Below are 21,995 nucleotides of genomic sequence, written 5' to 3'. Positions count from 1 at the left end.
TGATCTCTGACGAGGGAATCTGCTTTTTCTTTCAGTCTCCAGTTTCCTTTGAGGAGGTGGCTGTGTATTTCACGGAAGCAGAGTGGGCCCTGCTGGATCCGGGCCAAAGAGCTCTTTACAAGGAAGTCATGCAGGAGAACTGTGAGAGCGTGGCCTCTTTGGGTAAGGCTCTTTCATAGGTGTTGCACGTGGCTGCCAGTGGGATGAAGCATGGATGCAAATATTGAACAGCAACAACATATCATTTTGAGTCCTGTCCAGCCACTTGCTCCCCTCTGGGAGCCTTGAGGTGGTGGCGTGGCAGCGAAAGCGATATTCATCATGGCCGAGTAGAGTGACCCAAGCCACCTGGCTGGCCCAGGGTCAATTGAGGCCAGGGTTGTGGCCATCACCCAAGCCAGTGTCGTGACCTGAGGTCAAGGCGGGACTGAGAAGCCCTCAGGAAAACTCTGGAAGGGGCCACCTCCTAATTGCTCAGTTGCCGACCATTACAACACACTTGTCCCCCCGATAGAATTATAGACATCCCCTCCCTCTGTGATATGAAATGTATCTGTCCCCCTTACCCTGGATTGTGGGCTTTAATCTAGAGAACCGGGCTCAATTCCCCGCTCCTCCACCTGAAGCCTACTGGGTGGCCTTGGGCCAGTCACAGTTCCCTCAGAACTCTCTCAGCCCCACCTACCTCAGAAGCTCTTTCTGGGGCTGAGCTCAGCTGTGGCTCTTGAGGAGCTGCTGTATCCTTAAATATTGGGTATTCGAGGAAAAGGTGAGGGGTTACTTTTAAGGACAATCAAGCAGGAGGCCAAAGGCCCTTTCCTACAGCTTAGCTAGATGCCTTTGGGCGTTACCTGCCCTCCCAACAACTGGCACCTCTTCCTAAAACCATGGGGGTCCCCTTTGAACTGTGGGATTCACTGCGTGAAACCCTGTGTTCTCCCTCCCCCCCCGCTAAAGGCTGAAAACCAGCTATTTATGGCTTTCATCACAACTGGAAGGAAACTTTCTGTGCAGTTGCAGGACTGGATATCATGGTCATTTCTTGTGGAGAGCCGGTTTAGTGGTTGAGAGCGGAGTACTCTACTCTGAAGGACCAGGTTTGATTTCCCACTCCTCCACCTGAAGCCTGCTGGGTAACCTTGGGCCAGTCACAGTTCCCTCAGAACTCTCTCAGCCCCACCTATGTCACAAGGTGCCTGTTGTGGGGAGGGGAAAGCAATGTGATTTGTCAGCCGCTTCGAGACTCTTGAGGGTAGAAAAAAGCAGGGTAGAAAAACCTTCTCTTCTATTTAATCATCAATAGCAGAGAATCAAGAGTTGCACGACAAGTCAAATGTGACAGGTGGAGGGGTAGGCAGAATATAATAACTGCTCAACGCAGGGTGGGCCTGGTTGGGGAGGAGGTATGACCAGCAGCGAAGTTGAGAGGGGAAGAAGGTCTGCTAAAGGAAATGTGTTTGTGTGTGTGTGTGTGTTAAGTGCTGTCAAGTCGCTTCTGACTTGTGGCGACCCCATGAATGAAAGTCTGTTACAGGCTTTGACATATTGGAGCACATGAACATGGTATTAATGTTGTACATATGCAGAATTATTCAGAATATAACACAACTACACATACAAACTGCAAAAGATATATAAAGAGGTTTAATTTCCTTTTAAAAGGAAGAAGAATATTCTTTGCAAGAGGCTTCTGATTCTATTACTCTATCAGAGGCTTCAGTAATTTTCCAGCAACATTCTATTCTATTTTTACCAAAGACCTTTCCAGATGAGAAACGGTTTCCCATTTTCTTATATCACTGCTGGAATGAGAAACGGTTTCTCATGTCCTATATAACTGCTGGAATAAGAAACGGTTTCTCATGTCCTAAATAACTATTGAAAAGCAGAAACCAAATGTCAGATTCCAATGACTTCACATACAGATATGCTCTCTATCTACTCATGTGATACTGATAATGTTGTAATGTAAACTATAATTGTATTTTATGATTTAAACATGAATGCTAGATGTTAGAACCTAATGAATGGGTTCCTATTAAATGTATTTTTCTGTAGATGAGAATGATACTAAAATTGAATATATAGAGTGATGATAAAGCTTAAAACTGATTGCTTACAGTTTAGCAAAATAGTCTCCTGAAAGAGGAAGTCCAAATAAGGTAATGGAATAGGAGGCTACTGAGCATGTGCAGTAAAACTGTTTCTTGGTTGAAAGACAGTTACACTTACATTGAGAAACGGTTTTACATCCATAAGGTGACTGAAACAGTATAAATACAGGCACAGAAAGGCTAGTACTTCAGACTTCTCTCAGAGGGACTCAAGAAGAGGCTGTTGGTATGTATGGCTTTACAAATATATTATTCTAGAGTGTGAATTAGAGACTGAACTAAATCAGACTTATCTGACTGTTATATTTTAAGTGTTGGATTTTAAAACTGAATAGTATGTAGAACTTGCTTGCTTTACAGTATACATTGTAACCATACATTGTTACTGAACATTACGACTTTGTAACTTGCATGCACATATTTACTGGAAGTACATCAATAAAAAGACTTGCTTTTTTAAGTGCGTAGAGTAGTTGACTATCTGAATAAGATAACATACCACTTCTCAGGAAGGGGTCAATTCTAAGAGCATAGTCACTCGAAAGGCACTGACCCGCCTCAAGTCCTCCAAAATGTCCTATCTTTGACAGCCTTGCTCAGATCTTGCAAACTGAGGGCTGTGGCTTCCTTTATTGAATCCATCCATCTCTTGTTGGGTCTTCCTCTTTTCCTGCTGCCCTCCACTTTTCCTAGCATGACTGTCTTTTCCAGTTCCTCTTGTCGTCTCATGATGTGACCAAAATACGATAACCTCAGTTTAGTCATTTTAGCTTCTAGGGTCAGTTCAGGCTTGATTTGATCTATAACCCACTGATTTTTTGGGGGGGCAGTCCACGGAATCCGTAACACTCTCCTCCCACACCACATTTCAAAGGAATCTATTTTCTTCCTATCAGCTTTCTTCAATGTCCAGCTTTCACAACCATACATAATAATAGGCAATACGATGGCATGAATTAATCTACTCTTGGTGACCAGTGACACTGAAGCGGGTCGTGCTGTTCAGATGACAGGCTCTTAGAATGTATTACTTACTGAGAAGTGAAGTTATCTTATTCATCCAATCATCGAGTAAGCAGGACTCAACAACTTTACCTACTTTTAAAAAGCAAGTCTTTTTATTGATATACTTCTAGTAAAATATATAAATGCAGATTATCAAGTCTTTAACACTTCTATAAAAACTCTTGTCAGAGTACAGTGTATGTATGTACAATGTATGAAATAAAAGCAAGCAAGTCTTATATACCATTCAGTTTCAAAATCCATCTTCTAAAATATAACAGTCAAATTATTCTGATTCAGTTCAAAGTATCTAATTCATAAAGTCTAGAGTAATGTATTTAAGCCATACATATTATTCAGCCTTTTCTGAGAGCCTTTTGGAAGGTTCTGGTTCTCTGAGCTTACTGTGGCTGTATTTATACTGTTTCAGACTCATTAAGAATGAAGGGGGATTTTTATTCCCACTTTCAGACAACATTTTTATCCATCAAGAGGGATACCTTTTATTCCCTCTTTCAGATAACATGAGCAGTACAGTAATGTCTTAGTTGCAGCTGTTCAATTCCCCATGACCTTTCCTTTCAGTCTATTTTGCTTAAAGTATAAACAATCATTTCTGAGCTTCATGATCACATTATATACTTAATTTTATACCATCTTCATCTTCAATAAAATACTCATTAAATGAGACTACTTAGAAATCTGTAATACAATATATAACTATATAAATCATAAAACACAATTATTGTTTACATTGTAACATGCAACCATCTGGTTAGTAGAAAATATAGTCTTCAGCAAGATTTACAAAAAGTAAAGATTTTTCTGCTCTTGAGATATGAACAGCTGACAGATGAGTCAAGAAGGGAAATTCCAGATACATCTTTCTTAGTAGATGGTAAAGGGTAACTCTGTTCTTTTCCCTTTAAGGATAAGACCAGGGTAAAATAGTTATTTCCTGAAAGGATTCAGTCAGCTTATTTTAAAGACATTTGCATTTTATAAGCTGATGCCAGTCTTTTCATTACACAAACCTCTGCAGTTTGTGGTTCAGTTATGTATGTTGTGTTCAAGCTCTACATGGAATTAATTCTGCACATGTACACACAATATAATTATGTCAGAGACCGTGACAACACATCCTTACACTTCAGAATCTTTTCTGGCTCCTTCATGGCTGCCCTTCCCAGTCTCAGTCTTTTTCTGATTTCTTGGCTGCAGTCTCCCTTTTGGTTGATGGTGGAGACAAGGAATAGAAAGTCTTCAACAATTTCAATTTCCTCATTGTCAATCTTAAAGTTGTGTAATTCTCCTGTAGTCATTCTGTTTTCTGGATGTTCAGCTGTGGCCCTCCTTCTGCACTTTCTCTTTTAGCTTTCAGCAGTAGTCGTTTCAAATCTTCACTATTTTCTGCCAATAATGTAGTGCCATCGGCATATCTCCAATTATTAACGTTCCTCCCTCCAATTTTCACTCCACCTTCATCTAAATCTAATCCAGCTTTCCTAATGATATGTTCTGCATATAGATTGAAGAGAGAGAGATAAAATACATCCTTGTCTGACACATTTGCCAATTGGAAACCATTCTGTTTCTCCATATTCTAACTGTGGCCTCTTTACCAGAGTACAGGTTGCACATCAAAACGATCAGATGTAGTGGCAGACCCATTTCCTTTAAAACCAGCCATTGCTTTTAGCGATCCACACAGTCAAGAGCTTTGCTGTAATCTATGAAACACAAGCTGATTTTCTTCAGAAATTCTCTCATATGCTCCAGTAACCAGCGTATATTTGCAATATGATCTCTAGTGCCTCTTCCTTTTCTGAATCCAGCTTGAACATCAGGCATTTCTCGTTCCATATATGGTAACAGCCTTTGCTGTAAGATTTTGAGCATCACTTTACTTGCGTGAGAAATTAATGCGATGGTCCGATCATTGCCACAATCTTTGATGTCTCCTTTCTTGGGAATTGGAATGTAAATAGATCGTTTCCAGTCTTTGGGCCATTGTTTTGTTTTCTGTATCTGTTGGCATATTCTTGTCAAGATTTTGATGGACCCAGTTTCTTTGGCTTGGAATAGCTCTATTGATATCCCATCTGCTCCTGGTGATTTGTTTCTCCCAATTGCTCTTAGTGCAGCTTTCACTTCACTTTCTAAAACTGTAGGTTCTTCTTCAAAAGATTCTTCTTGGAAAGAATCTGTCATCCTTTCATCTCTTCTGTATAGTTCTTCAGTGTATTGTTCCCACCTTTTCTTCATTTTGTCCTGTTCAATTAATGTATTTCCATGCTGATCATTCAACATGCCTAACCATGCTTTAAATTTCCCTTTGAGTTCTTGGATCTTGTGGAACAGATCTCTTGTTCTTCCTTTTTTGTTGTTCTCTTCTATTTCTTTACATTGGTTATTATAATAGTTCTCTTTGTCTCTACATGTGAGTCGCTGGAACGTTGCACTTAGACTTTTGATTCTGTTTCTGTCACCTTCTCCTTTTGCTTCTCGTCTGTGGCAATTTTAAGAGTTTCCTCAGACATCCATTGATATTTTCATTTGTTTTTGCTACAGGAATACTCTTTGCATATTCTTCCTTGATAATATCTCTAGTTTCCACCCATAATTCTTCAGGTTTACATTCACTTGAACTCAGTAATGCAAATCTGTTCCTTACATGCTCTTTAAACTTTTCAGGAATATTGCTTAGATTGTATTTTGGTGCTATGAATGTTTTGGTGTTTTTCTTAAGCTTTGATTTTCGATATTAACAATTAATGATCTGTACTGCAGTTAGCTCCTGGTCTTGTTTTAGCCAAGAGTATAGAGCTTCTCCAAAGATCATCTCTAAAGGAAATGCACACCCATTAATGATTAGTAGAAAAGGGCAAGAGTCCAGTATCACCTTAGAGACTAACAACATTTCTGCACGATCTGTGCTTTCGTGAGATGGGTATCGGAATAAGTGAGCTATGGCTCAGGAAAGTTCATACACTGCCAGACATTTTGTTAGTTTTTAAGGTTCTACTGGACCTTAGTTTTTAAGGTTTTAAAAACCTTAGTTTTTAAGGTTCTACTTCTCTTTTCTACTGCTATTGACAGACTAACATGGCTACCTATCATGATCTGTCTCCATTAATGAGTAGTGCCTGATGGGTGGCTTCGCTTCTTCCATAGGTGCTGACTGGACCTCTTTGTTTCTTCCAGCATCACATGTAGAAGAGATGCTTGGGGGACTCCAGGAGTTCTCTTTGGAAGGAGTCAAGAGTGAAGACATCAAAGGAAACTTTGGAGATGGACCACAAAGGCAGGAGAGAAGGCACATAGGCAAGAGGAGGGATAAGCCCATTCCATCCCAAGGAGGAGGGGGTTTCTGTAAAATTCCAGTCCACAAAGAAAGGTCAACCGAAACAAGAAGGAACGAAGGCCTTTGTGCTAACCGTAGAATCTGCTCCAGGGAAAAAGAAAATGAAAGTGTGGCCTTTGGAAAGACCTTCAATGTTGTTTCCAAGAGGCAGATTCCCTCAGGAGAGAAACCATATGCCTGTGTGGAGTGTGGAAAGACCTTCAGTCAGAAACCAGCTTTTACTTCACATCAAAGAATTCACTCAGGTGAGGAGCAGTATAAATCATTAGACTGCAAACCAAGCCTTTCTGATGCAGCAGGGTTTCATGTCCTTTTTAAGTGTCTGTTAATGTACACTTCAACGTACAGCAGGAAAAATTCACTGCAATGTTTTGAGCATGGATGGAACTTCAAGGGAAGTTCAGACCTCCTTGTGTGGGTACTAATGGGAACTCTCTTTTTATTCCAGCAGGGAGTGATAAGTGGAATGAGGGGGATGAGGAACCGCATCAGGTATTGCCAGATGAAATCCGGAATGAAGATAAGAAAGGAACCATCAAGAATCCAGGCAGACCTAAGAGGCAGAAAGGATGTCACATGGTCGAGAAGAAGGATAAAGCCATTCCTGTCCAAAGGCAGGATTTCTGCAAACTAATCCACATGGTGGAGGAAGCATATAAGTGCTTGGAGTGTGGAATGAACTTCTCAGATCAACCCCAGTGTGATATCCATTTACAAATGCACCAAGCAAAGAAGACCCATCAATGCCTGGAGTGTGGAAAGAGCTTCCTTTGCAGAGAAGAGCTCCTTAGGCATCAAAGAACACATGCAGGAGAGAAACCTTCTAGCTGCTCAGACGGTGGCAATAGCTTCTCACAGAAATCAGACCTTTTTCAACACCAAAGGATTCATTCCAGAGAGAAGCCATTGATCTGCTCAGAGAGTGCAAAGATGTTCACTAATGGAAGAAAGATTAATGCACTTTCCCCCAAACATAGTCTAATGAGGGCACATAAATGCTTTCAGTGTGGAAAGTACTTCAAATACAGATCACAGCTCCTTGTGCACCAACGAATACACACAAGGGAGAAACCTTTTGAATGCTCGGAGTGTGGAAAGAGGTTCAGTTGCAGTGGCAGTCTTCCAAAGCATCTAAGAATCCACACAGGGGAGAAACCTTTTGAATGCTCACAGTGTGGAAAGAGATTCAGTCACAGTGGCAGACTTCAAGAGCATCTAAGAACCCACACAGGGGAGAAACCTTTTGAATGCTCAGAGTGTGGAAAGAGATTCAGTCACGGTGGCAATCTTCAACAGCACCTAAGAACCCACACAGGGAAGAAGCCTTTTGAATGCTCACAGTGTGGAAAAAGATTCAGTCAGAGTGGCCATCTTCAACTGCACCTAAGGACCCACACAGGAGAGAAACCTTTTGAATGCTTGGAGTGTGGAAAGAGATTCAGTGACAATGGCAATCTTCAACAGCACCTAAGAACCCACACAGGGGAGAAGCCTTTTGAATGCTTGGAGTGTGGAAAGAGATTCAGTCACAGTGGCAATCTTCAACAGCACCTAACAACCCACACAGTGGAGAAGCCTTTTGAATGCTCTGAGTGTGGAAAGGGATTCAGTCAGAATGGACATCTTCAACTGCACCTAAGGACCCACACAGGAGAAAAGCCTTTTGAATGTTCAGAGTGTGGAAAGAGATTCAGTCGCAGTTGCCATCTTCAACAACATCAAAGAACCCACACAAGGGAGAAGCCTTTTGAATGCTCACAGTGTGGAAAGAGATTCAGTCGCAGTGACAGTCTTCAAGACCATCTAAGAACCCACACAGGGGAGAAGCCTTTTGAATGCTCACAGTGTGGAAAGAGATTCAATCACAGTGGCAATCTTCAACGGCACCTAACAACCCACACAGGGACAAAGCCTGTTGAATGTTCGGAGTGTGGAAAGAGATTCAGTCACAGTGGTAATCTTCAACAGCACCTAAAAACACACACAGGGGAGAAGCCTTTTGAATGCTCAGAGTGTGGAAGGAGATTCCGTGGCAGTGGCAGCCTTCAACAACACCTAAGAACCCACACAGGGGAGAAGCCTTTTGAATGCTCACAGTGTGGAAAGAGATTCAGTCAGAATGGCAGTCTTCAACAGCACCTAAGAACCCACACAGGGGAGAAGCCTTTTGAATGCTCAGTGTGTGGAAAGAGGTTAAGTTGCAATGGCAGTCTTCAACAGCACCTAAGAACCCACACAGGGGAGAAGCCTTTTGAATGCTCAGAGTGTGGAAAGAGTTTCAGCTGCAGTAGCTCTCTGCAAATGCATGTAAGATCCCATACAGGGAAGAAACCGTTTGAATGCTCGGAGTGTGGAAAGAGGTTCAGTTGCAGTGGCAGTCTTCAAAAGCATCTAAGGATCCACACAGGGGAGAAACCTTTTGAATGCTCACAGTGTCGAAAGAGATTCAGTCACAGTGGCAGACTTCAAGAGCATCTAAGAACCCACACAGGGGAGAAACCTTTTGAATGCTCAGAGTGTGGAAAGAGATTCAGTCAGAGTGGCAATCTTCAACAGCACCTAAGAACCCACACAGGGGAGAAGCCTTTTGAATGCTCAGAGTGTGGAAAGAGATTCAGTCAGAGTCGCTATCTTCAGCAGCACCGAAGAACTCATGAACTCATTTCAATTCTCTGTGTGTGAAAAGAAATTCAGTCAGTGCGGCAATTTTCAAGAGCATCCAAAACTCCACATCAGGAGGAACCATGTAACTGCTTAGCCTGGGAAAAGAGCTTTTCTCTTATTTCAAATCTTAAAGACAACCTCAGACCATACAAGGGTATGAAACCATGTAATCTCTTGTAAGGGGCTTTCCTCTGCACAGAAACCTTACCCTGTGTGGGGGGAAATAGTGTAAATGCTGGGACTGTGGAAAAGCTTTAGCCATGATTGAAGCCTCCTGTAGATCCCATGGGAAGAAAAGAAGGATGGGCTCTGAGGGTGGAAAGAGATTTAAGAGCAGCTCATATCTCATAAGATTATAAGAAACGACATGCTGGCGAACCAGGTGCCTCTAGGAAGCCCACAATCAAGACAACTGCAGCAGCATTATACTGCTTGTGTTCCACAGTAGGCATGCTCTTCTGATGCTGGAGAGAATAGATATCCATCATGACCAGTATCCATTTTGACTAGTAGCCTTGAATAGCCCTATCCTCCATGAACTTGTCCCCTCCCACATGAAGCCAGCTGGTGACCTTGGGCTAGTCACAGGTCTCTGAAGAGCCCTCTCAGCCCCACCTACCTCACAGGGTGTCTATTGTGGGGAGAGAAAGGGAAGGTGATTGTAAGCCAGTTTGATTTTGCCTTAAGTGGTAGAGAAAGTTGGCATATAAAAACCAACACTACCTCTTCTTCTCTGAAAGCCTTCCAAGTTGGCAGCTATCAGAAATACTTCCTGTTATCTGTTTTGAATCTCTCACCCTCCAGCTTCAGCAGATGATCCCACGTTCTAGTGTTATGAGAGAGGGAGAAAAGCTTCTCCCTGTCCACTCTCTCCTTATACAATCCACTAATTGTATAGACCTATCATGTCTCTCCTTAACCGCTTTCTTTCCCTGTTAAACAGCCCTAAGCATTTTAACTGCAGACATTCGGCGTTCAGATGCCTTGTTCATTTTGGTGTCTCCACCTAACACGGGCAGTATGATGTCCAATACAGCTATTAGTCGTTGCATCCGACAGTGCATACAGCTTAGCTACCAACACAGCAACATCTCTGTGCCGACTGGGATTACCACTCACTCAGTTCGCAGTTCAGCTACTTCGGCGGTGTTTGACAGGCAAGTGTCGGTAGAGGAAATATGCAAAGCGGCCACTTGGTCCAGCCCCCTTTACGCATCACTACAAGATAGATTCCTTCTCCTCATTGGATGCTGTCTTCAGCAGAAGGATCCTTCAACACGTAGTGACAGACGATTGAACCACCCATTGATGTACAGCTTTTGAAGATCCCACTGATAAGATATCCTCCAAGCTCAGTTGGAGAACGGAACCTTGGCTTACCTGTGAGGGTTCCTTCTCTACTGAGGGAGGAGGACAACTTGCCCACCCAGGGTGAAGCTAAGGGATGACAAGGCGAAGAGAGGGATCCGAAAGAGCTGAAGCAAGACTTACTGCAAGTCGTTGGGGAAACGATCATCAATCCATTTCCCTGTGTATTGTGTTCATAGTTCCGTGTTACTAACCGGTTCTGAGTTTCTGTTCACAGTGTTTCTTATGTTTACTAGTTTGATGTTTTCTGAAATTATCCTGCTTGGGAAGTTGTCGAACTGGAAAGCAGGGGGCGCTGATAAGATGTCCTCCTCCCTCAGTATAGAAGGAACCCTCACAGGTAAGGCAAAGTTTCAGTCTCCCTCCGGCAGGACGGAGCCCGCTGCCACACGTGAAGATACCCACAGCTGGGGAGACTCCAACCACGGTCGCGGACGAACATCTGGAAGCCTGGGCACTCCTCCTTCCGTGTCCAAAGGCTTTGGTTCCTCCGCCGGCAACTTCTGTTCCTCCGGTTCCTTATCAGGGATAACCGGTTTCGTGGTGTCGGGCTCTTTCTGCTCCGGCTCATCACCCATGGTCTTGGAAAGAAAACTGCGCCTCAGCCCGAAAAGAGAGATTGCTAACCTAATGTTAGTCTCAAGCGCCTGCCTCTAGCATCCCTCAAGCAAACTCATCCAGACAGGTAGATCTGAAGCAGTAATACTTTATTAGGAACTAAAAGGCAAATAAAAGAACTGACTGCACACAGGCAGATGAGGTTAGTGATGGGGACCCCTTACAGGTTACTTGCTTAAAAACACTAGTACAAGAGAGTAAGATAAACATTGCTAGGCAACAGCGAGATAAGCGCTTCCCATGAGTGAAGACATAACATGCCGCAGCTGTGAGAATTAGGATAAACGAAAGTATACACAGGAGCTTCAAAGCCCTGAGAACCAAGGACTTGACTCGGGGCCAGAACTGGGCCTGAACTCATGTCAAGAGCCTGACTCCAGTCATGAGAGAGCCAGGGATCCTCCAGTCAGTTGAGGACCTGACACGCTGTTAGTGGTTATGTTTGCATTATGGTAAGTAGTAAATGTGCCATGAAAACCCCCAAAAGGGGTTGCCATAAGTCAGCTGCAACTTGATGGCACTTTACACACACACAAATGTGTTACTGAATGTGTTGTATGTTTCTTGTGTATTATGTAGTATGATTTTTTTAAAATGTATTAAAAGACCATAATCTGAAATCCAGCTTGCTTTAAGCTTTATGTATTCTATGAGTGTTGAGAATTAATTCTAAGATTATTGAGAAATAACCCTAATACTAATTCTAATACAGTAGAGCCCTGCTCCTTGATATTCTGTGGTTTGCTGCACCAGCTGTGGCAGCCATTTTGGTGTTGCGCCCACCACCCTGTGTCAGAATTTCCAAGGTGCCCAGAGGCTCAGAAAGGTCGGGGGCGCCTGCCATTATCAAAGACATAAAACCTCTGAATACCCGTGCCAGGAGGCATCATCTGGGGAAGGCCTCAGCTCCTGTGTCCTGTTCATGGAACAGGATGCTGGACAAAATAGACCCCTGGTCAGATCCAGCAGGGCTTTTCTTAACACTGGTATGCTCTAGTTCCAAATGAGGGTAGGATAGGGTTGCCGGGTCCCTGTTTTTGGGATGGAGCCTGAGGAGGGTGGGGTTTGGAAGGAGAGGGTCTTAAATGCCGTGGAGTCCCATTGCCAAAGCGGCCATTTTCTCAAGGTGTGCTGATCTCTGTCGGCTGGAGAACAGTTGTATTAGCAGGAGATCTCCAGCTAGTACCTGGAGGTTAAGACCATAAACAGCACCAGCTCTAAAATACTGAAAATAATAATTACACAATTAGAGCATCAACCATGGAACCCTCACTTCATTCAAAAGGAAAAAATAATACAAAGGTTGCTTCACCAAATATTACAATCCTATTAAACTTATACAGTACTAATAAATCAACAGGTTACTTCACCAGGTCCAATTTGTCCAACATGTATATGTGAGTCCAGGTACAGTTCTTAAAGGTGAAAATGCAAAAGGTCAGAAGTCCTTGTAATAGAATAAATCAAACGCAAAGTCCATTAGGAGAATTCCAATTCAATTCAATGGGAGAATTCCATCATGCAAACTGTCCAATGCAATAGGAAAATTCCATTGTACACACAAACAAAACGCCACCTCCGGATTTGTGCACGTTTCGCCAACAATGCTTCTTCAGTTGATATAAATTTTCTTAGGGTCCATAGACCTCTGCAAAACAAATTTAAATGGCAAACTCCTAATATTAAGTCATATCTATATTATATAAATATCACATGATCCAACAAGCACCATACATACCAATAGCCAGCTGACCAGTTGGTTCTAACTCTCTGAGGGCTGGTACCGCTACAATGAATGCGGGGATAAAATAGGTTCATCCCAGCTGAAACCAATTATGGGGGAAAGGCTATTCTTAAAGAAACTTTCAAAGAAAGCTAGACAAATCAAATTAATTATTCAGACCTAATGGGGCCATAGTTTTAAAGAGGTAGATGAGCTTAGTTTCCTGCCTATGCAATATTTTGGATACATCCTCCACATGGTATCTACGTTGTTTATATTGCCATAAAGCAAAAAAGGACAAATCCGAGTCTAAGTGACCCTTTTCCAGAAAATGGCTCGTGAGCGGTGCTTCCAGGGTCTTAGCGCGTATCCTTGCTTTGTGCTCACCAATTCTTAATTTTAATTGGCGACTCGTGGACCCGATGTACATAAGGAGGCACGGACAGATGACTGCATAGACCACGTTTTTGGATGCACAATTAGTGAATTGTTTCAGGGTATATTGAAAATTGGAACTGGAGGAACTAATCTGTTTAATCGGTAGGCTTTGCGGACAAAAGGCGCATGTGCCACTTTTAAAGTGCCCGGATGGTAGCTGATCCCGTTGTTGAAAAGATCTGTCAGTCTTAACTAACAAGTTCCGTATGGACTTAGTTCGTCTAAGTCCAATAATGGGTGGTGTGGAGCATCCTGGTATACTGTCTATGATATGCCAATGCCTTCGAATAATTTTTTGTATCTCAAAAGAGAGATGGTTATATTCCAAGGATGCCTGTATCCTGGGAGGTTTATTAGGATCCGGTTCGCGGGAAAAAAGTAAAGAATTCCGATCCCTGAGCGCCACTTTCCTAAGGGATTCAGAAATAATGGACTGATTGTAGCCTCTATCTAAGAAATTGTTACTGTAAGATTGAGCTGCCAATAGAAAGTCTTTATGAAACGTGGACCCCGTGGTCTGCACTGCGGTCTCGGAGCATACGAAAAATCCCGACGAGATTTGTACACGAACATTCCATTACAGGAGGCACGGTGCATCATTGAAAATTTGCTTGATTCCAGAACAGAGTGTTCTATTCCGACCCACTTCCTTTTGAGTTTGATAGATATTATCTTTGAAAACAATTTTTTCAGATATCAGGATTCTTTCTATTTACAGAAACGGAGTAGCCATGGGCGCGGCATGTGCCCCGTCTGTGGCCAACGTCTATATGATTTCGTTTGAGAACGTTTCCCTGTGTTCGGACCCGATGTTTCAGGAACATGAGGTCACCTATTTTCGGTATATTGATGACTTGTTTTTTATTCTCAAGTCAGCCTCTACATATGAGCCGTTTTTATTATGGCTCAATTCTTTGAATTCCAACTTGAAGTTTACTGGGCAAATGAATAGACATTGTTTGCCGTTTCTGGATGTGGAGGTCATTAGGACCCAGGAGAACTTGGTAGCGGTAAAACCCTTTCGAAAACCGACTGATGTTGGAGCCAGCCTCCATTTTACATCCAATCACCCATTACACTTGAGGCGTAACCTACCTTACAACCAATTATTAAGGTTGAAGCGGAACTCCACGTTTCAGAAAGATTTTCTATTGGTGCCCGCCAAGTAGGGTTGCCATCCTCCAGGTAGTGTTAACAACAAATGAAGCACACCTGTGCCAGAGTTAAGTAACTTAAAGGAATTGGCAGTACGAGGGCTCAGACACAATAAGCAAGGATTATGTACTAAACAATATAATGTAAAGAAGCATACAATGAACAATGGTAAATAATATGCTGTATTATGAAGCATTAACACCATGCCATGAAAGGACTGACAAAAACACTATATACAAAGTCCAACAACAGATAATAAGGAAATAAACCGAAAAACACAAACTCAAAGCAAATGAAGGCACGCTGCCTGCAGTAAAGCCCAAACGCAAAGATAGAGGCACACTGCCTATATACACACCAATACCCCACAAGGTTCCGAGAGATATCCGTGGGTGTGAAAGGTCCAAGGAAGCCTGAAGGTTGGAGTCCAGAGAAGTGGAAAACTCTAGAACGTGTGGCTAGTCATACGTTCACATTTCAAAGAGGCTTCTTCAGCTCAATATGCTTTATAATGAACCGGCAACATCTAAGGACAATTTTTTTTCCGGAATAGCCGATATCAGACCGTCACGCCAGGGAAATGCGTCTTTGGTGTAAATTATAACTCGCGCATTCTTTCCTCCAAGAGCGGTGTATTCTATCTCAATATACATAATAAAAATCAATGCATACAAAACAACAAAATAATAGCTAAATATTGTGGTGTTGTCCCAATCAGCCAATGGGACCTAGTGACCATTAAAATCAACTCGGAGGATCTACTCCCTTAACAGCCATATTGGCCCTTATTTTCTTTGCTGCCAGAGCATACAGGGCAGTCCTATAAGAGACTAACTAACCCATTTGTATCTTGTAAGAAAAATACTAGTTTCTCGGCTCTAGGACAGGTGTTTAGGCCAGAAACCAACCTGGCAAGAAATTTAGTCCTGGGTTCCACATATAGAGGGCATTAAAATAAGTAGTGGTAAAAGTCCTCTAGAGCAGATGTTCCACAGATGCAAAAACTTTGGTCTTTTGGAATTTGGCAATAACACCCAGACAGTACAGCCATTGGCATCGTTTGAAACCGCAGGGCGTAAAGGCTGCTCTAAGCTTGGGGTTTGCTATATTGACTAAATAAGTAGCTCTAAGATGGTCAGTTTTGAAAAGTTTAAATCAAGGAGCAGTTCCCCATTTCAGGATCTGTGTTCTGTCCATCAAGGCATCTGATTTGTAGACCCAGTCTTTAAGTTGGGAAAAGTCTGCTGACAGCCCTAAAAGGTCATATGGAGTTGAGTACTGAGATAATATCTTTTTTAAGAAGTTAAGGCGTGATGGCTCTTTCGTTAGCATGATGTTAAATGATTGATTGAATTATTTTGTTCTAGCTATTTTGTTTTTTCCCCATAATGTTAATACCGCTAGGTATACACGTGCCCTGAGCAAGGGAAGACCTGTTTCAGCCCTCATCAGGGAGTCCCCTTGGGGAGAGCTAAGAGCTGAGAAAATAATTTTGGATTGATTCTAGACTGATAAGAATATTATCTTTCCAGCCCCATACTTCCACTCCATAGAGGAGATGTGATGCGACCTTGCTTTTGTATAGTTTTAGGACAGGGTCTACAAGAAAACCTCCCTTGGTGTAGAAAAAAATGTAAAATAGACCCCACTATCCTTAATGCAGAGGCCCTAGATGTTGCTAAGTCCAAATGTTTTTAGTAAGTGGTATGGAGAGAGTTGTCAGGGTGAAGCTTTTCTCCCTCTCTCATAATACTTGAACGTGGGGTCATCTGCTGAAGTTGGAGGGTGAGGGATTCAAAACAGATAAAAGGAAGTATTTCTTCACACAACGCATGGTTAAATTGTGCAACTCCCTGCCCCAGCATGTGATCATGGCTGCCAACTTGGAAGGCTTTAAGAGGGGAATGGACATGTTCATGGAGGGGAGGGCTATTCATGGCTATTAGTCAAAATGGATGCTAGTCATGATGCATATGTATATTCTCCAGGATCAGAGGAGCATGCTTATTATATTAGGTGCATTCGAACACAGGCAGTATAATGCTGCTACAGTCGTCTTGTTTGTGGGCTTCCTAGAAGCACCTGGTTGGCCACTGTGTGAACAGACTGCTGGACTTGATGGATTTTGGTCTGATCCAGCATGGCTTTTCTTATGTTCTTCAGGGAGCAGGACCCCCCCGCCCCCGCCGGAGTGCAATGTGTGCAGTTGGTCCCCCTAAGGCTGAACACATGAAGTTGCCCTACACTGACTCAGACCCTTGGTCCATCAAGGTCAGTATTGTCTACTCAGACTGGCAACGTCTCTCTAGGCTTTTGGAAGAGGTTTTCCCCATCACCTACCACCTCATCCTTTTAAGCCAGGAATTAAACCTGGGACCTTCTGCTTGCCAAGCAGATACTCTACCACGGCCCCTCTCTATGGTTCTCCAGGATCTTGGACTGAGGTCAGAAGCTCTTCCATTGAGCCACAACCCCTCAGAGCCCAACACAGGGTTTGGTATGCAATTTTTGGAGGAATACCAACCTATGTGCCAGTTCTGATATTGACTTCTGATGACTCTGGTTTGACTTGTTTAATACATAATTTGAGAATTATAATTAAGCACACAATGATAAGCTTTAAATTCTATCCTGTTAGCAGGGTGGAGGAGAGGAATTCAGCATTCGAGTGATTTATTGCCTATGAGTAGCTGCTTGGACTGTCATTTAGTCCCCCCCCCCCACATCAGAGTTAGGAAACTGTTAGGCTGGAGTTTTGTTTTAAATCACCTTAATTAGCATTTCTCATGCCACAAAAAAAGGTCAGACGTTTTAATGGGGCCCGGCAAACGCTCTCGTGATTCAGAAGATATAACCTCTACTGCATGCAAGACGAGTAAGATTGGGGGATATTTCACTTCTGTTGACTCTGTCCCCATTTCAAATGGCTATGCTGTTCTAGCATCTCCCTTGGTGGCCCCCCGGCGTAATCCTCAGTATGAAGGCCAGAATGAAGCCTTATTGTCTTTGTCGTCAATTGAAGAGGGAAACTCCAGGGATTCAAAAAACATCTTAAAGGAGCTTTCTCTCCTGACAGTGAACACTGTCAACCGCATTTTTGAAAATTTGAAACTTGTATGCTCAAAGTTAGACCATCTAAATCTTCTGTTTACCAAGCTCATCAATAAGAGACAGACGCAGCCTGGGGGTACAGAGCACATTACTGCAAAGACCAAGTCCTATGAAGAAAGGTTGAAGGAGCTGGGTATGTTTAGCCTGAAGAGGAGAAGACTGAGAGGGGATATGATAAACATCTTCAAGTATTTGAAGGGCTGCCAAGTTCTTTTCTGTTGCCCCGGAAGGTCAGGCCGGAACCAACGGGTTGAAACTAAATCAAAAGAGATTCCGTCTGGACATTAGGAAGAATTTTCTAACAGTTAGAGTGGTCCCTCAGTGGAACAGGATTCCTTGGGAGGTGTGGAGCTCTTCTTCCCTGGAGGTTTTTAAGAAGAGGTTAGATGGCCAGCAGTGTCAGCTGAGAGAGAGGGCATCTTGGCCATCTTCTGGGCATGGAGTAGGGGTCACTGGGGGTTTGAGGGGGAGGTAGTTGTGAATTTCCTGCATTTGTGCATGGGGTTGGACTAGATGACCCTGGTGGTCCCTTCCAACTCTTTGATTCTCTCTGCTTACCTCACAGAGTTATTGTAAAGAGAACATGTGGACCTGTATTAGCTGCTGGAAGGACGGGTGGGGGATAAAAATGTAGAGAGAGGTTTTAGAATAAATAGTGTTATACTCTCTAAATAGGGTTGCCAGGGTCTGAGTTGGGAAATACCTGGAGATTTTGGGGGTGGAGCCTGGGGAGGGCAGGATTTGGGGAGGGGACGGACCTCAGCAGGGTATAATGCCACAGAAGCCACCCTCCAAAGGAGCCATTTTCTGCAAGGGAGATGAACTATCTGGAGATCAAGTATAATAGTGGGAGATCTCCAGGTACCACCTGAAGTTTGGCAACTCAAACTCCAAAGCATTTGAAGACGTGAGCTCTGACTCAGAAAACCTTATGCTGGAATAAGTTTGGCTAGTCTTTAACAAGTACCACAAGATTGCTACCAAATGTATTTATTTGTTGACTTCATTTATACCCCGCCATTCCCCCCAATGGGGATTCCAAGCAGCTTACACCATTCTCCTCTCCTCCATTTTATCCTCAGAACAACCCTGTGAGGTATGTTAGACTGACAGCGTGTGACTGACCCAAGGTCAGAATGGGGATTCGAACCTGGGTCTCGCAGATCCTAGTCCGACACTACACAGCACTGACACTGACACAGCACATAACCATTATAAAGAATATATGATCATAAATAACACAACCACCCATCTAAAAAGGTTTTAGCCTCCTTCCTAAGAAGGCCTGCAGGGGACACTGTCTCTCCACCATTGCTCTGTTTTGAGGTCAGTCAGCCTCTAGGTGTGGTGTTGCACACATGCTCATTGTGCAACATGGAGGTGAACCCAGGGAAACGACCCATGCCAGAGCTAAATAAAACATTGGCTGCTCCACGCTTTGGATATACTCTTCTATCCTGATTTCAAAAAGAGGGACAAAACCGTGGTGCTTGAAGACTTCAGGTAACTGAGCTGGTCCTAGCACTCGTCCCTTGGGGAAGCTCCCAAGGGAATCCAAGAAACGCTTTGAATGGAGTGTTTTTAACACACCAACCCGGTTCTAAATAGCGGACTGGGGTACAGGAATTCCTCTGCAGCCCAAAGAAAGCGGTGTGACTCCCATACTCTCCGAGGGAGCTTTTTTAAGTCCCCCGGAGGTGTGGATGGTGTCCCGCTAGGCATTGAGGGGAGATTGCATCGACACAAGCGTCTCTTTGGAATTAGGCTTGCACCTCCATTACCTATAACCATCTTATGAACTATTTTAAAGAAGAAAAACCTCACTCTCCGAAATCTAAGTGAGTAACAAGAAATCTTTTGATCTTACCGGGAATAGAAGTCTGAACTGGTTGGCAGAAATAACTGGGAACTCCGTATGCTCCCCCCACATCGCATAAAAACTGTTTCACTAAGACAAGACATTAGATAAAACGGCAAGGACCCTATCAAGTTGATCTGTGGGTGGACTAAACAAGTGAACTTTTTGATTGACGTGGAAACTACCAATCAGGCTCCGTGACGTTTGAAGGGAAAGGAGAAATAAAACCCTCCTACCCCTTGGTCGCGTTACCTTTTCCGGGCAGGGAAGGTCCTCCAGCCACGTTTTCAAGATTTATTTTGAAGTACAGGAAGACCACTAGGAAATAGCATTACTGCTTTGCAAGACGGCCGTCGATAACGGAGAGACAGGAAGGACAGAGGCACTGCAGGACCGGAAGTGAATCCCCCTGGTGCACCAATGAAAAGGTTTGCTACTAAAAACTACAGAAAGGGGACGACAGAAGGTCCGCGGTTCCATCGTTTCCGGCCGACTTCCTACTTCCTGTATGCTTGCTGACCTAGAGCATCCTGAAAACTCGATGGTACTTAAATTTTTAAAAGTGTATTTTTAAGCTGTTTTTGAAGATTTAAGCTTAAAAACCTTGGCGATTATGCTTACCATAAGCTCTTAAACTACCGACACCCTGGAAACAACGTTCATTAAGACTTGCCAAAACTGTTTAAAACAAAGCATCAGCTGTAAATGTCTTCAACACGTCAAAGGTCTGGATCAATACATACATTATCACCTGCAACATCCAAACTCAAAGAACCCTCGCAAGAAGTAAATATGGAAAAGAAAATTCAAGATATGTTTGCCAAACAAAATGAGACAACTGCAAAACAGCATGAACAGCTGTCAAAACAACAGGAGCAGATGTCAAAGCAGATGGATCAAATGACTACCATGATGAACACTCTCACCCAGACAATGACTCAAAAAATGAACGAAGTAACAGAAGATCTCAAGGAAGTGAAAATCTAGGTTAATACAATTAAAACAGATATGAAGACATTAGATGGATCATTAAAGAAAGTGATGGAAGACCAGAAGGATGTCAAGAAGAAAGTAGACAGCCATGAGAGACAAATTGATGCGATTCTTGTTGAGGAAGACATAGTCAAAGACCAGCTGGCTATGATGGACATGAAAACTAGAGAATCCAACCTGCGATTACGTAACTTCCATGAGGACTTAGGTGATACTAGAGATGCATTGATAAGGAATCTCGCAGAGTTAACCCAAATAGATGAACAAGAATTGGATCATGCAGTAAACAGAATCTATAGGATTCCCCTACCGGCAAGGCTGAAGAAAACTAAACCAAGAGATGTGATGATGACTTTTTATGACATCAGGATGAAAGATGCAATTATGAAACTTCACTATGACAAGCCAATGAAGGTAGGAGAAACTACCTTGATACTACTTAAAGATATACCTAGACATCTAAAGAAACATCTTTAAAGACTTTACTGCAACATTATAAAAAAATTGAATAAAATATCGATGGATATTACCACAAGGGTTAACCTTTATGTGCAAAGGAGTCAGAACTACTATTACCTCATTACAAGATGTTGGAAAATTTTTGAGGAAGTATAAAAGAGATTTTGTGGATGTTCTTTCAGATGAGCAGGAAGATGAGAAAGAAGAACAAGAGGATCTTTCACAGAAGGGAGCAGTTGGAGGAACTAGACTATAAGGCTATAACTAAAATAAAGATTCATCATGGCTAAAGTAATTTCATGGAATGTTAATGGCTTAAACGAGAAGATCAAATTGTTACAAAAACAGAAATATACTTTAATTTTGTCGAAGGCTACAGTCCACAATAGCCATGCAGATTAGCTTTGGATTTCACACATTAACATCATTTCAGGATACAATGGTTCCATATTAACATATCACACCCTCATTAGCACAATACCTTGATACTTACAGGACAATGATTAGCACATTACCTTTGATACTTTTTGCAGGACAATGATTCAGCTCAAACCCAACCCCTTTCTGATTATATATTACTATTCCTACACACTTGACACTGAGAGACACTGTCCTTCAGTGTTACTCCTCTGAAGATGCCTGCCACAGCTGCTGGCGAAACGTCAGGAAAGAAAATACCAAGACCACGGTCACACAGCCCGGATAACCTACAAGAACCAATACTTTAATTTGTCTACAAGAAACTCACATTTCAAAAAAAGATAGAAAATATTTGGACAGGAAAATGCTGGGTCAAGCGTTCATTACATCATCTAAAACTAAAACTAAAGGAGTAGTCATTTATGCTCATGCTAGTTTGAGCCCTGAACTTGTATATAAAGATGAAGAAGGTCGTATAATGATGATTAGAGCAAAAATAATGGGCCAAAAAACATTGGTGGTTGGAATTTATGCACCTAATGAGAGGAAAGCTACATTTTATGAACAATTGCATGAGATCCTACTACAACATGCCCAAGAACAGATTTTATTAATGGGAGACTTTAATGGAATAATTTCCCCTATTTTGGATAAGAAAACCCAGGCTAAAAGGGGAAAAGAAGGAATTCTTCCAAAGACTGTGAC

The sequence above is a fragment of the Euleptes europaea genome, chromosome 5, assembly GCF_029931775.1.
Source record: "Euleptes europaea isolate rEulEur1 chromosome 5, rEulEur1.hap1, whole genome shotgun sequence".
Lineage (NCBI taxonomy): Eukaryota > Metazoa > Chordata > Lepidosauria > Squamata > Sphaerodactylidae > Euleptes > Euleptes europaea.
This window is presented reverse-complemented; position numbering follows the sequence as displayed.